Raw genomic sequence first — 14,417 nt, forward strand, 5'->3', positions numbered from 1 at the left:
AACATTTGAATCTAGGGCTGCAGTATCACATGGTGGTGGAGGAGGAGGAGGAGGAGGAGGGTCAAGCCCAACACTACAAAGGGTATATTGTAAACTGCTATGGAATATGCATTCCACTATCTGAGTATCAATGATGAAGGGACCGCCCAAATGTCTAAGTAACAGCTGTCTCTCCAAAACGCATGTTACAGAGCCACCTGAGGCCTCTCAGGTCAAAGATCAACATACCTACTGGTGCATTCTAGCTGTGCTTGTAAAGTGCTGGGGAACAGCGAACTAAAAATGATGTATGACAGAGGGACCTACAAAATGCATAAGTCAGGGCCCTCCCAATTGTAAAAGGCAAAAAAAAGCCACAACAGTATGTGTGAACAAACGCTAAAAGGGATATTTTTTGGGTTTCTCTGGTTTATTTAGCCTTATGTACAAGTGATTATGCAGGAAAACCTGTTTCTTAACCTTTTTGGCCTGTTAAATGCAATTTAGGTTAGGTTTGGTAGTTGTTATTGTGTGTCTGTAAAAGTGGCGTAATACTGCGGCAAACTTATTCCCAGAAACCATATGTGAGTCAGAAATGCATGCAGGCATATTCTCCAGGCTCTTCCCATTCTGTTTCATCACTTTCCCATCCATTTCAGCCTTTTCCTCAGGCCCCCAGACCCCTTGTAGGGTCCAGCAGAAAATTGCTCGCATTTCCCATTGACTTACAACTTGATTATTACAAAGTATTCGTTACGATTATAGCGATTACGAATATTACGGTACTCGCTCATCACTAATCGCTTTCTATTATGATTTTTGGGAGGCAGAATGAATAAAAACTAGCAATTCAGGAATTGTTTGTTGGGGTTATTCTTGGCAGCTTTATTCTTTGGGTCAGTACATTTACAGGGAAACCACATTTATATCATTTTTTTATGTTTTACCGCTTTTACACAATAAAAACTATTTTATAGAAAAAATAATTGGTTTTGCATTGCTGTGTTCTGATAGTTGTAGCTTTTTATTTCTCCACTGATGGACCTGTATGGCAGCTTTTTTTTGCAGGACAAAATGGCATATTCCCCAGTATGATTTTTATTTACATTTGACTTTTTGATTGCATTTTATTCCTCTTTTTGTGATATGATGAAGAAGCATCATTTTTTGACACTTTATTTTTTTTATGGTAAACATTGAAGGAGCTAACTAGTGTAATAGTTTTATAGAGCAGGTTATTCCACATGCGGCAATTCCAAATATGTGTACTTTTAGTTTTCCATATTTTTCCATAAATATACTTATTTATGAATATATACCGTATTTTTCGGACTATAAGACGCACCGGACCATAAGACGCACCGGACCATAAGACGCACCTTCGTTTTAGAGGAGGAAAATAGAAAAAAAATTGAAGCAAAAAATGTGGTCATGATGCCCTAAGGGGTAGGGAGTCTGCTGCTGACATTGTTATAGGGGTAATGTCCCCTAATTCAGTTAATATCCCCCATCTTGGTATATATGGCCCCCTCTTTCCTGTTATACGTAGCCCTCATCCCTCTTCCTGGTATGTATGGCACCCTTCATCCTGTTATGTATGGCCCCCCTTACACCCACGCTGGTATGTATGGTACCTTCATCCCTCTTCCTGGTATGTATGGCACTCTTCATCCCTGTATGTATGGCCCGCTTCATCCCTCTATATATGGCCCCCTTCATTCCTGTATGTATAGCCCCCCTCATCCTGGTATGTATGGCCCCCTTCATCCCTGTATATATGGCCCCCTTCATCCCTGTATGTATGGCCCCCTTCATTCCTGTATGTATGGCCCCCTTCATCTCTGTATGTATGGCCCCCTTCATGCCTCATCCCTTTATGTATGCCCCCCTCATGCCTCATCCCTGTATGTATGGCCCCCTTCACCCTTGTATGCATGGCCCCCTCATCCCTGTATGCATGGCCCCCTCATCCTGGTATGCATGACCCCCTTCATCCCTGTATGTATGGCCCCCCTCATGCCTCATACCTGTATGCATGGCCCCTCTCATCCTTGCATGCATGGCCCCCCTCATCCCTGTATGCATGGCCCCCTTCATCCCTGTATATATGGCCCCCTCATCCAGGTATGCTTGGCACCCCCTGATCCCCGACACGCTGCACAGAAAAAAATAAACATTCATACTCACCTCCTCTCTCCTCCAGTGCTGTGTCACACTGCGGAGGATCAGGGGGTGCCAAGCATACCTGGATGAGGGGGCCATACATATAGGGATGAAGGGGGCCATGCATACCAGGATAAGGGGGCCATGCATACCGGGATGAGGGATGGGGGGGCCATACATACAGGGTGCCATACTTACCAGGCTGCAGGCTGCTGCCTCCTGTGCACTACTACTCCACCACTGTTGGTTCCCCCACATACCCCACCACCCACAGTATTTTATGTATATCGGACTATAAGACGCACCCCCTCTTTCCTCCAAATTTTTGAAGGAAAAAAGTGCATCTTATAGTACGAAAAATACGGTATATATTTTTTATTATTTTGTGATTTTTAAAAAATATATTTTAAACTATTTTTTTTTACTTTTTTACTTAGTCCCTCTATGAGACTTTCACATTCATTACTCTTTAATGTTGGCATAATGCATTTCAAGTAATACACTGTCAGTATTATACATGTCAGTATTACACTGACAGAAGCCTCTTAGACCATGCTCCTGGCATGGTTTAAGCAGGCCACCATAGCTGGCCGACCCAGAGGTCATCATGTTGACCTTGGGTGGCCATAGCGACCTTCGTGCCTTTGCGACATTGTCGCCCTGGTGCTGATCGGAAGGGAGAGGGAACCGCCTCCCTCTCCCAGCCTCTTAAATGTTGCAATTGATATCGATCGCATATTTAGGGGGTTAAACAACAGGGGGCAGTGCGAGAACCACTCCTAGTTGCAAGGGCTCAGCTATCACATAGGCCAAGCTCCCGGCAGCTATCACGTTGGCACAGCTTCTGTGCCACACACAATCGCCATGACATAACTATACGTCATCGGTCAGGAACCCCTACCTAAGTCAAATGTTGTAAAGGGGTTAAAGAGAATTAAATCATAAGAATATATATATATAAAATCAAAACATGTTACCAGTAGTCCATGACAATTTGTAGATACTAAGGAGGTTGTCTCATTCTTATAAAGGCAACTCTTATGATGGCCACCCTTACAATCAGTTAACAGTTTGTCCTGTTTCTTTAAGTGAGTGACCACATTACATGTTGGCTATTTAAATGAAAGACTAGCCTTTTCTGGCAGCATAGGGTCTGGATTCTCAGCCATGTAAAGTCTAAACAGTTTATATGTAAAGAATAAATAAAAAATATTATTATTAATAACAATAACAGTGTCATAGCCTGGGTTGCCCACTGACTATTAGAATTCCCTAAGTCCCTTCCATAAATCCTGTATTAAACCCTTTATTCCCCTAGCACATGTATTGTATTTTATGAAAATACTCATGTAATTATGGTGTGCTCTTTCACTCTCTATTATTATTTTTAGTTTTTGCTGAAATTTGAAATCAACTAAAAAATGATTTTTATTTCTTTTGATGTTTGATTATTTTTTAATGTAACTATTTTATTACTCTAGACCAAAACCTACCTTATCCCTAGCGCTATCCCTAACACTAGTCCCAACCCCAAACCAAGTACTAACCCTAACCCTAGTCCTAAACCTAACTCTAGTGCTATTACTAGCTAGTACTAGAAAACTATGCAAAAGTTTAAAGTTTATAATAATAACATTAGTGTTTTGCTTTTTTTTCAGGGGTCACTTTTTAAATTTGGCACAGCTCTCCCAGCAGACCCCTATCTCTCCTCTTACGAGTGAGAAGAGAGGGAAGGATCTGTGGGAAAGCAAAGTACAGCCTTTATCATCTAGGTCATTGTCTATGCAGAGTGAAAAAAGTCAAGTTGAGTTTATCTTCTGCTGCTGCGTTCCGCATAGGCAGGGACTGAGATGACAAAGCTCACTTCATCGTACTGTGAGCTTTCTCATTTTGGTTTCTGTCTATGAGAAGTATTGCAGCCAATGACAAATTCATCTTCACTGCTGTGCTCTGCATAGGAACGAGTGGTGTAGCGGCACTAACCATAATATAAATGCAACCCCTGACCCTTAAATCTAGCTTGAGGGCCAGCTTTAACTTTGCCTCATGTGCCAATCCAAGAAGTGGAAGCCGATTCACATGGCAAAAAGTTTGTGAATTATTGCCTGGGGCAACTGCCTCTGTGGCCCACCATGCTATGCCACTAAATAATAATAATAATAATAATAAGTAGCAAAACTATTAAAATACTTAAATGAGAAAATAATAACTGAAAAGAAAGATGAAATGATGTCAATGGGGAAATAAAACAGTGCACCAAAATTTCTACAGCCCTAGTGATGTCAGAAAGGAATATGTATCCCAGAACAATAGTTCAGTAAGTACAGATTATCTGGGCTGTTTATGGGGCACTGTAAAGATCAATGGAGGAAGCTATTAGTAGAGATGAGCAAACTTTCGCCAATCTCAAAGTCGGCACAAACATTGCACATTCGGATTCATGTTCAGCTTCCCGAGCATTTTCCTCAAAATTGGCAAAATTCGGCCAAAGTTTGGTAACTGATCGAGATTCCACTAATGCTTTTGTTAGGACTTTGGCTAGGATAGTGGTGCTGTATGATGAGTGAGGGGTACGTGTTTGATGAGGGGAGGGGATGGGGAGAGGTCAGAGGAGGGGGGCTTGTTATGCTTTTTTTTTTTACTTAACTTAATGTGTGGAGATTCCGGCAGCAAATCAGGGTGCAGAAACCATCTAGAACATTCAGACACAAGGGCTTGTGTCAATGGCTGCCGACGTCACATGTGCTTCTCTATATAAAAAGCAGACATTTTTTATGGATCATGTTTTTAAATGTCTGGTATTATAAATTTAATAAAGATTAATTGATGTTTAAATATACTTGTCTTCTACTCTATACTAGTAGTGTATTTGTCGTCTTGTTCTGATTTACACATTTTTCTCATATAGGATACTTGTTATTTTGTGCACAGAACTATGATTGATATCCATGTAGATCTCTGGGCATAATTTGTACTTTGTATATCTAGCTCTGACTCTGCCATGTGTGTGGACATATGTAATTATAAAAAACAGACATGTGGCTTTGGCGCCATTTTGTCAGTGTAACAGCATAATGAGTTGCTTCTGCTCCAAGTAGTCAGATTGTTAACTATGCGGTTTATTGTCAGCTGGTTCACATAGACAGGATCCTGTGTCAAGTCGACCTTGCAGCATATCAATCCTTTGGGATAATTGTGGGGTACCATCACCAGTCTACATTTCAGCATCTAAATCTTTTGTGCTAATTGCGTGGTCCAGACACCAGTCCATATTTCAGCATCTAAATTCTTTGTGCTAATTCTGTGGTCCAGCCACACAATCTCAGGAAATAAATACTGATTGTTAATTTAGTGACGGGTGACTGACAAGTCTGGGCCTAGGGTTTTGAAACAGCTGCTTAAAAGAGGGGAATGGTACATCGAACATGAGTGGGAAATAGAGAGGTTGTGGTGGAAGGGGGAATAGGCTTGGTGTTTGAGGTGTATGTGAAGTAGGTGGTAATGTTACTGAAAGCTCTACTGAACAAACACCGGCTCATCCTATTCAAAGACAACTGACAACTCTGTTCCTGGATGGGCTACTCGACTTCGTTTCCTTGGCAGCCGCACAGTGTTACGCCCTGTAGATGAGGGCCAGAAAGAGCATGTGTCCAGTGGATGGCAAGTGCTGCATCAAGTGGCCTCCCCTCCTCTTCCTCCACCTCAACATCACACACAGTACAGTCCTCAGATGTGGCACCCCAATTACCCTTGCTTCCCCTGTGTCACAACTCTCCAACTGCCCAACTGACTGTGGGGAACCATAGATGGGTGAGTCTGCAGAGCTGTTTACACATTCTATTCCATGGACATTAAAGGCCTGCTTCAAAGATTCACCGACTCAAGAGGAGGAAAGAATCTGCACAGATGTCCAAATTTTTTTCTGTTGGATCCGGGGCCAGACGAAGCAGGGCCAGAAAACAGGAGAACAAAAAATGAGTAATTAGGCAAAATAAGTAGAGTTTTATTAATAGATAAATTCAAGACATAAAAGTATACAAAATCCTTAGAATGGGGGAATAAAGTGCAAGGTGCCAGAGAAAAGGGAAGGGTGGGGGGGTGGAGTTTTTTCTGGGAGGGCAAGACTAATCACAATAGTTTAAGTATATGTAAACATGACCAAGGGTAGATATGCATCAATAAAATCGACAGGAAAGAGTAACTGGGACAATAAAAGAGGCTCACCCCAATTAAACAGCAAAAACCTCCTAGTCAATACTAGATAGAGAATGTATATGCATCACAGATCCTGTTCAATGGCAGGGGATGAGGTCTCAAGTTCAAGACAATTATGACTGTAAAAAACATGTCAATAAATAGAGGGTGTACTGCAGTAATGTCCCAGAGGGATTCCCAGACTCATGAGCCATAACACTCACCTGTGAGGTCAGTAGAGGAGAGCCCACAATTCCCAGACACCCCCAGGACGGCACATGTGGAGGAGAATGCACCCCGACGTGCGTTTCGCCGATCTTTCTCAAGAGGCGCATTGTTAAAGCACCACCAGGACCTGTAATTATACGACCCGGATCAGTCACGTGATCCAAGGGTCAGGGGAGCTGATTGGAGGGTGCCGGCGCGTGTACCCGGAGACACGCCCCCCGTCGCGCGCACCCTAACCATCAAGTCACCGGCGCGCAGAAGTGCGTCGGGGACATAAAGATAGCCGGGCACGAACGCAGGTGGGCAAGGGACCACCGCACACGCGCACTACTCCCGCAGCTACAAAACTACCCCATTAGGAGAACAGAGTAGCAATGTGCATAACACATCAATGAAGGTGGGGGGAAAGTATGTCTGGAAAATCTGTCCATGGCTGTGCGATCCAATTGGATAGCAGGGACACACCACAGAAAGTGTGTCAATCACTCAGCCCCACCATCAGAAAGTAATACACACTCTACATATATAAAATACATGCAATAAATGCAAAACAGAAAATGTATAATGTGAAAAAATATATAAATTAAATCTGTCACAGAGGTGACAAAACTGTCTCCAGGGGTAAATCTCGTCCATATTGAGTATCAGATGTCTCTCATGAGAGTTGGTCCAGAGGGGTGGTGCACATTGCTTGTGTAGAGTAATAGTAACTAAATCTAAACAGTGAAGAAAGAAGAAAAAAATCAGGAATAAAACCAAAAAATTTATTTTAAAAACAAGCTTAAAACCATCAGTGCCAATTAGAGAGACAATACAGGAGGAGAAAGCTAAGGGAGAGCATCAGAACACAGGGAGAGCCATCATAAAAAGGCAGGGAACACCAAATTTTCATTTAGGCCACGCGGGGCCAGGGTATCCAAAATGGTTATCCATCTGGCCTCTTTCTGCGCAAGACAGAGTTTAGAATTACCCCCCCCGGGAGCCCAAATGCACAACGTCAATACCACGCACCATAAGGCTGCGTGGATAGCAGTCATCGGCTGCCTTAAAGTGTCGCGGCAGCGTTCTGAGCTCCCGGAGATCCGTCACAGACTTGGCCGCGCCAGTGTCCCGCACATGCTCCCGTACTCGAATCCTCAACTCTCTAGTGGTAAGTCCCACGTATATCTTTTGACAACCACATGTGGCGTAATACACCACAAGGGTTGTGCTACAGGAGATGTATTTAGAGATTCGAAAAGTACGGGAGCCGTCAGATGACGTAAACGATAAACAGCGAAGGACATCGGTGCAGGCCAAGCAATGGCCACATGGAAAGGAACCTACCCTGGGCCCGCGTGACCCAAAGGGGTTGACGGCCGGTGGGATATAGTGGCTGCAGGTGAGGAGGTCACCCAGATTCTTGGCGCGCCTCGCTGTCATTAGTGGGTAATTCCCCACCACATCTCTCAGGGAGGGCTCTGCGTTGAGAACATTCCAGTGTTGGGACAGGACCCGCCTCATTGCCCCCCACTCATGATTGAAGGTGGAGATGAAGCGGGTCCTCTCGGGAATCTCGGAATGGGGCCGCCGAGCGGGGTATAGAAGACGACTGCGGGGGGTACTGCGTGCCCTGCCAAGACCACGGCTGATGCATCTGTTGCTGTAGCCACGTTGTCTGAACCTTTCAGTCAGATCTGCAGCCTGTCTTTCTAATTTAATCTCAGTGGAACAGATACGTCTCGCTCTCAGGAACTGTCCCACCGGGTTGGCCCTTATGGTAGACGGAATATGAGCCAAGGCAGCGTGGACCAATGAATTCACCGCTGTGGGCTTCCTGTAGACGTCAGTCTGGATGAAGGAGTGTGAGTCCACCTCCAGAGTGACGTCCAGGAAGTCCATGCGTTGCTGGTGAAAGGTATATATCAATTTAATGCCCCACGTGGTGGTATTAAGTTGCCTCATAAAATTGTCGAGCTCCTCCACCGATCCCCGCCAAAAGAATAAGATATCATCGATGTACCTCAGCCAGGTCACGACCCGGTCAATGCCCCGCACGCCCTCATCCCCAAATAGTTCCCTCTCCCATGCTCCGAGTAAGAGGTTTGCATACGAAGGCGAGCAGGCTGCGGCCATGGCCATGCCACGTTGCTGTAGGTACACCGTATCCTTGAATAGAAAATAATTATGGCTGAGGATAAAGTGGAGGAGCTGGAGAATAAATTCCCGTGACGGTCCGTCCAGGTCAGAGGTCCCGAGGAACAGACGAACCGCTGAAAGGCCCAGATCGTGACTAATGCAGGTATACAGACTCTCTACATCGGCTGTGACCATGATAGTGCCTGGCTCCAAAAGGACGCCGTGAACCCTGGTGAGGACGTCAGTCGTGTCCTTTATGTAGGAAGGAAGGGACTCCACCAGTGGTCTCAGATGGCTGTCCACATATTGACAAATTGGACCACAGAGGCCTCCCAAACCCGACACGATTGGACGTCCCGGTGGGTTGACGGCGTCCTTATGAATCTTTGGGAGCAGGGAAAAAGTGGCTGTTTTGGGGAAACATACAGTAAGAGCCTCCACAGTCCTCTTATCAATAATACCCCGCTCGCAGGCACGGGCCAAGGTTCCCTGTAGGGCAACGGAGAAGGAGGCCGTGGGGTTATACGATAGCCTGGAGTATGTATCCTCATCTCTCAGCTGGCGCAAAGCTTCCCTCTCATATTTGTGGTGAGGCCACAGGACGATGTTCCCACCCTTGTCCGCCGGTTTAATTACCGTATCTTTAAGTGATAGTTGCTGATCTATTGCCAAACGTTGGGTCAGAGCAGAATCCAGACCCCCATCACCAGATGTTAACCCCCGGGGAGTGGAGGTGATCCTGATGAAACTCAGATACCTGAGGCACATGCGGACTGTACTGTGCTGTCAGGGCAGGAAGAGGAGGAGGGGGACTCTCAGGGCAAGGAGTGGGAGAACAGAGAGGATGACAATGAGGTTGTAGATCCCAGCAGAGGATGTGGAAGAGAGGGAAGATTAGGAGGTTACGTTGTGGCATTCCACACAGACACTGAGTGATGCAACCACGACAAGCACTGCATCCTCAGTAACAAATCAGGCTGTGGCCAGCAGCATTCGTGGGTCTGATGTTTGCAGGGGCGGCAAGATTTGCCCAGCCTGGGCTTTTCTTGAGACCACAAAGGATGACCCAACTCACGTTATCTGCTAACTTTGTTAAAAAAAGACTTAGTAGAGGCAAAAATTCCAATAATTTAACTACTACATGCATGAACCGGCACATGTGCGATCAACATGCGATAGTCTGGGAATCTCACTGTGCTAAAATGCTGACTAGTGGGCAGGGTCAGACTGGGGTGCAAAGGGCCCACCTGGAGAATTGACTCTAGGGGCCCACACTACAGCTACCATAAACGGTTGTATTACTCGTTCATTTTTCTGCCTCTCCCACTAAAACGTGTGCCTTTTAGCAAACTATACAGTGTTCAAAAGAGAACTGTATTGTGTAGTGCACTGTATCAAAGTGTTTCTTGTTAACCAACTTATTTATTGTAGTTAACAGAATCTGTAATTTACAAACAGTAGCGGTTTTTCTTACACATGGCCATTCCTTGTCCTAGGTAAACCACCCAGTCTCTCAGCCAACTTAAACAATTTTCAACGTGAAGAAAAAGTCATAATCACACAGCCTCACTGCGCGGGGAATAGAGCGTCATAGCGCATGCGCATGAGCAGTGCAGCTGCGGACTACACAGCTTCACTGCCCTTGCGTTATAACGCGCTATATTCCCGGTGCATGTGCAGTGAATCTGGTAATAACACAGCCTCACTGCGCAGGCGGCCCACAATATCAGCTCTGGCCAGGAACAGGATTCAAATACATGGATTGCGCCAGCAGTGAGTGAATGCTGCGCCCGCCCTTGACTGAATATGACAAGCACGCCCCTATGACTGAAAAGGCAGGTAGGATATAAGTATATTAAACATTATAAATTCATTATAGATGCACTGATTTTCATGAAAACAGCTGGTTAATGATGCACATTGCATTACTAACAACGCTATGGGGGCAGTCTAGAGGGCAGCTAGGACTTGACAGGTTCTCTTTAATGTGTGAATGACTTGATGCTGTGGGTTCAAATGCAATACCTGTCCCCGCATCATCACTGCAGTAACAAACCTACAACTCCCAGCAGGCCCTGAAGGATTAAATCTGGTGCATGTTGGGAGTGGTATTTTTCAGAGGGTAAACCACTCAAATTATTATTATTATACATTTTATTTTAGAAGTGCAGTGTGTGTATACAGATACTGAGAATTACAACCAGTATACAGGACAGGAGAATTGGTTCTATCCAGTATATACTGTATATACAGAATAATACATACACAGAGAATTACGCCCAGTATAGAGGACAGAAGTGGTACTCTGCTATATATATATATATATATATATATATATATATATATATACAGTACAGACCAAAAGTTTGGACACACCTTCTCATTTAATGATTTTTCTGTATTTTCATTACTGAAAACACATGTGGAATTATATACTTAAAAAAGTGTGAAACAACTGAAAATATGTCTTATATTCTAGGTTCTTCAAAGTAGCCACCTTTTGCTTTGATGACTGCTTTGCACACTCTTGGCATTCTCTTGATGAGCTTCAAGAGGTAGTCACTAGTGTTGAGCGATACCTTCCGATATCGGGAAATATCGGATCGGATTGGATCGGACCGATACCGAAAAAGTATCGGATATCGCCGATTCCGATACCGGAAACCAATGCAAGTCAATGGGACAGAAATATCGGAATGAAAATAAACCCTTTCTTTCCTTCTAGGTTAATTCTACATGAAGGAAAACAACTAAGAATAATGTAGAATGTATTGGGGGAGGTGGGGGAGACAATAAAGGCATAGAGGTTTAGCCCAATCAAATGGAATAGCAGGAATTAATATTTTTTTTTAAGACGTTCTGAGTAGAGATGAGCGTTGTTCTACTCGAACTGTTCGCCAATCTCAAATTCGAGCTGTTTTGGGCGGTGTTCGAGCCGTTCGGCGAACACGAACAATTTGAGAAAAATTCGGCTGTTCGAGGTTATGTTCGATAACTGTTCGTGCACCAAAATCATAACTGGATTTTTTCTCAGTAATGATGAAAATTAATGTTAATACGCAGTTTGAGTGTACAGCGGGGTGGGGGGAGGGGCAGGGGATGGATCTCTGCAGGAACAATGAAGATCTCCATTTTTTTTTCTCTTTCCCGCATTTGCAGTGGGGAGGTGCAATCTGTCAGCCTATCAGCAGCGCACACACGGAGCGAAGTGCTTTTTTTCACACAAGCAAGGGCATGTGTCATTGGCAGTGTATGTCTCATGTCCTTGCCCTATAAGACCAAGCCATTTTCCCCGTCGCCACCATTTTCTCACTGCTGCAGCTGCGTGTTAGACGGCACCGCTGTTGCTGTGTGCGCTATACCTTGTTAATTTCAAGCCAATTTTCGCACAAATCTACAGATAGCTTGGGAGTAGGGAATAGTTGTGATTGCAGTCCTTTTAAGGACTAGGTTACAGCATTTCCTACGACTTTTATCAGGCAAGTCTGTGCTCTTAAATAGATAGATTGTGGGAGTAAAGACTAATTGTAATTGGAGTCCTTTTCAGGACTAGGTTACATCAGTTCCTATCAGTTTTTGCCAGGCAGGTCTGTGCCAGTGCTGTGCAAGTTTTTTTCACAGCATTTGGCTGAATCTAGCAAAGCAAATCCTTTTTGGCCTATTGCAGAGTGTGTTAGTCAGTGGAGTAGCCTATCTGTGTTGCAAGATATACCACCTGTGTATAGAATACCAATTTTTTTACTGCACCTAGTGAAGTAAAATCTTTTGGGCATAGCATCATTCTATTAGTCCATCTATACTGACCTCCACCAGGTTGCAAATTGAATGTAATTTTTTTCTGCATCTAGCTCTGAAAAAATATTGGGCTTCTAGCTGTGTGTGGGACTTGTTCTATTAATCCATCTATACAGACCTCCATCAGGTTGCAAACTGAATATATTTTTTTCTGCATCTACCTCTGAAAAAATATTGGGCTTCTAGCTGTGTGTGGGACTTGCTCTATTAATCCATCTATACAGACCTCCATCAGGTTGCAAACTGAATATATTTTTTTCTGCATCTACCTCTGAAAAAATATTGGGCTTCTAGCTGTGTGTGGGACTTGTTCTATTAATCCATCTATACAGACCTCCATCAGGTTGCAAACTGAATATATTTTTTTCTGCATCTACCTCTGAAAAAATATTGGGCTTCTAGCTGTGTGTGGGACTTGTTCTATTAATCCATCTATACAGACCTCCATCAGGTTGCAAACTGAATATATTTTTTTCTGCATCTACCTCTGAAAAAATATTGGGCTTCTAGCTGTGTGTGGGACTTGTTCTATTAATCCATCTATACAGACCTCCATCAGGTTGCAAACTGAATATATTTTTTTCTGCATCTACCTCTGAAAAAATATTGAGCTTCTAGCTGTGTGTGGGACTTGTATTAGTCCATCTATACTGACCTCCATCAGGTTGCAAACTGAATATATTTTTTTCTGCATCTACCTCTGAAAAAATATTGGGCTTCTAGCTGTGTGTGGGACTTGTTGTATTAGTCCATCTATACTGACCTCCATCAGGTTGCAAACTGAATATATTTTTTTCTGCATCTACCTCTGAAAAAATATTGGGCTTCTAGCTGTGTGTGGGACTTGTTTTATTAATCCATCTATACAGACCTCCATCAGGTTGCAAACTGAATATATTTTTTTCTGCATCTACCTCTGAAAAAATATTGGGCTTCTAGCTGTGTGTGGGACTTGTTCTATTAATCCATCTATACAGACCTCCATCAGGTTGCAAACTGAATATATTTTTTTCTGCATCTACCTCTGAAAAAATATTGGGCTTCTAGCTGTGTGTGGGAATTGTTGGATTAGTCCATCTATACTGACCTCCATCAGGTTGCAAACTGAATATATTTTTTTCTGCATCTACCTCTGAAAAAATATTGGGCTTCTAGCTGTGTGTGGGACTTGTTGTATTAGTCCATCTATACTGACCTCCATCAGGTTGCAAACTGAATATATTTTTTTCTACATCTACCTCTGAAAAAATATTGGGCTTCTAGCTCTGTGTGGGACTTGTTCTATTAATCCATCTATACAGACCTCCATCAGGTTGCAAACTGAATATATTTTTTTCTGCATCTACCTCTGAAAAAATATTGGGCTTCTAGCTGTGTGTGGGACTTGTTCTATTAATCCATCTATACAGACCTCCATCAGGTTGCAAACTGAATATATTTTTTTCTGCATCTACCTCTGAAAAAATATTGGGCTTCTAGCTGTGTGTGGGACTTGTTCTATTAATCCATCTATACAGACCTCCATCAGGTTGCAAACTGAATATATTTTTTTCTGCATCTACCTCTGAAAAAATATTGGGCTTCTAGCTGTGTGTGGGACTTGTTCTATTAATCCATCTATACAGACCTCCATCAGGTTGCAAACTGAATATATTTTTTTCTGCATCTACCTCTGAAAAAATATTGGGCTTCTAGCTGTGTGTGGGACTTGTTCTATTAATCCATCTATACAGACCTCCATCAGGTTGCAAACTGAATATATTTTTTTCTGCATCTACCTCTGAAAAAATATTGGGCTTCTAGCTGTGTGTGGGACTTGTTGTATTAGTCCATCTATACTGACCTCCATCAGGTTGCAAACTGAATATATTTTTTTCTGCATCTACCTCTGAAAAAATATTGGGCTTCTAGCTGTGTGTGGGACTTGTTCTATTAATCCA

Source organism: Phyllobates terribilis, unplaced genomic scaffold (assembly GCF_046119375.1).
Source record: "Phyllobates terribilis strain yellow unplaced genomic scaffold, ASM4611937v1 Scaffold_1__5_contigs__length_1240528914, whole genome shotgun sequence".
Classification (NCBI taxonomy): Eukaryota; Metazoa; Chordata; class Amphibia; order Anura; family Dendrobatidae; genus Phyllobates; species Phyllobates terribilis.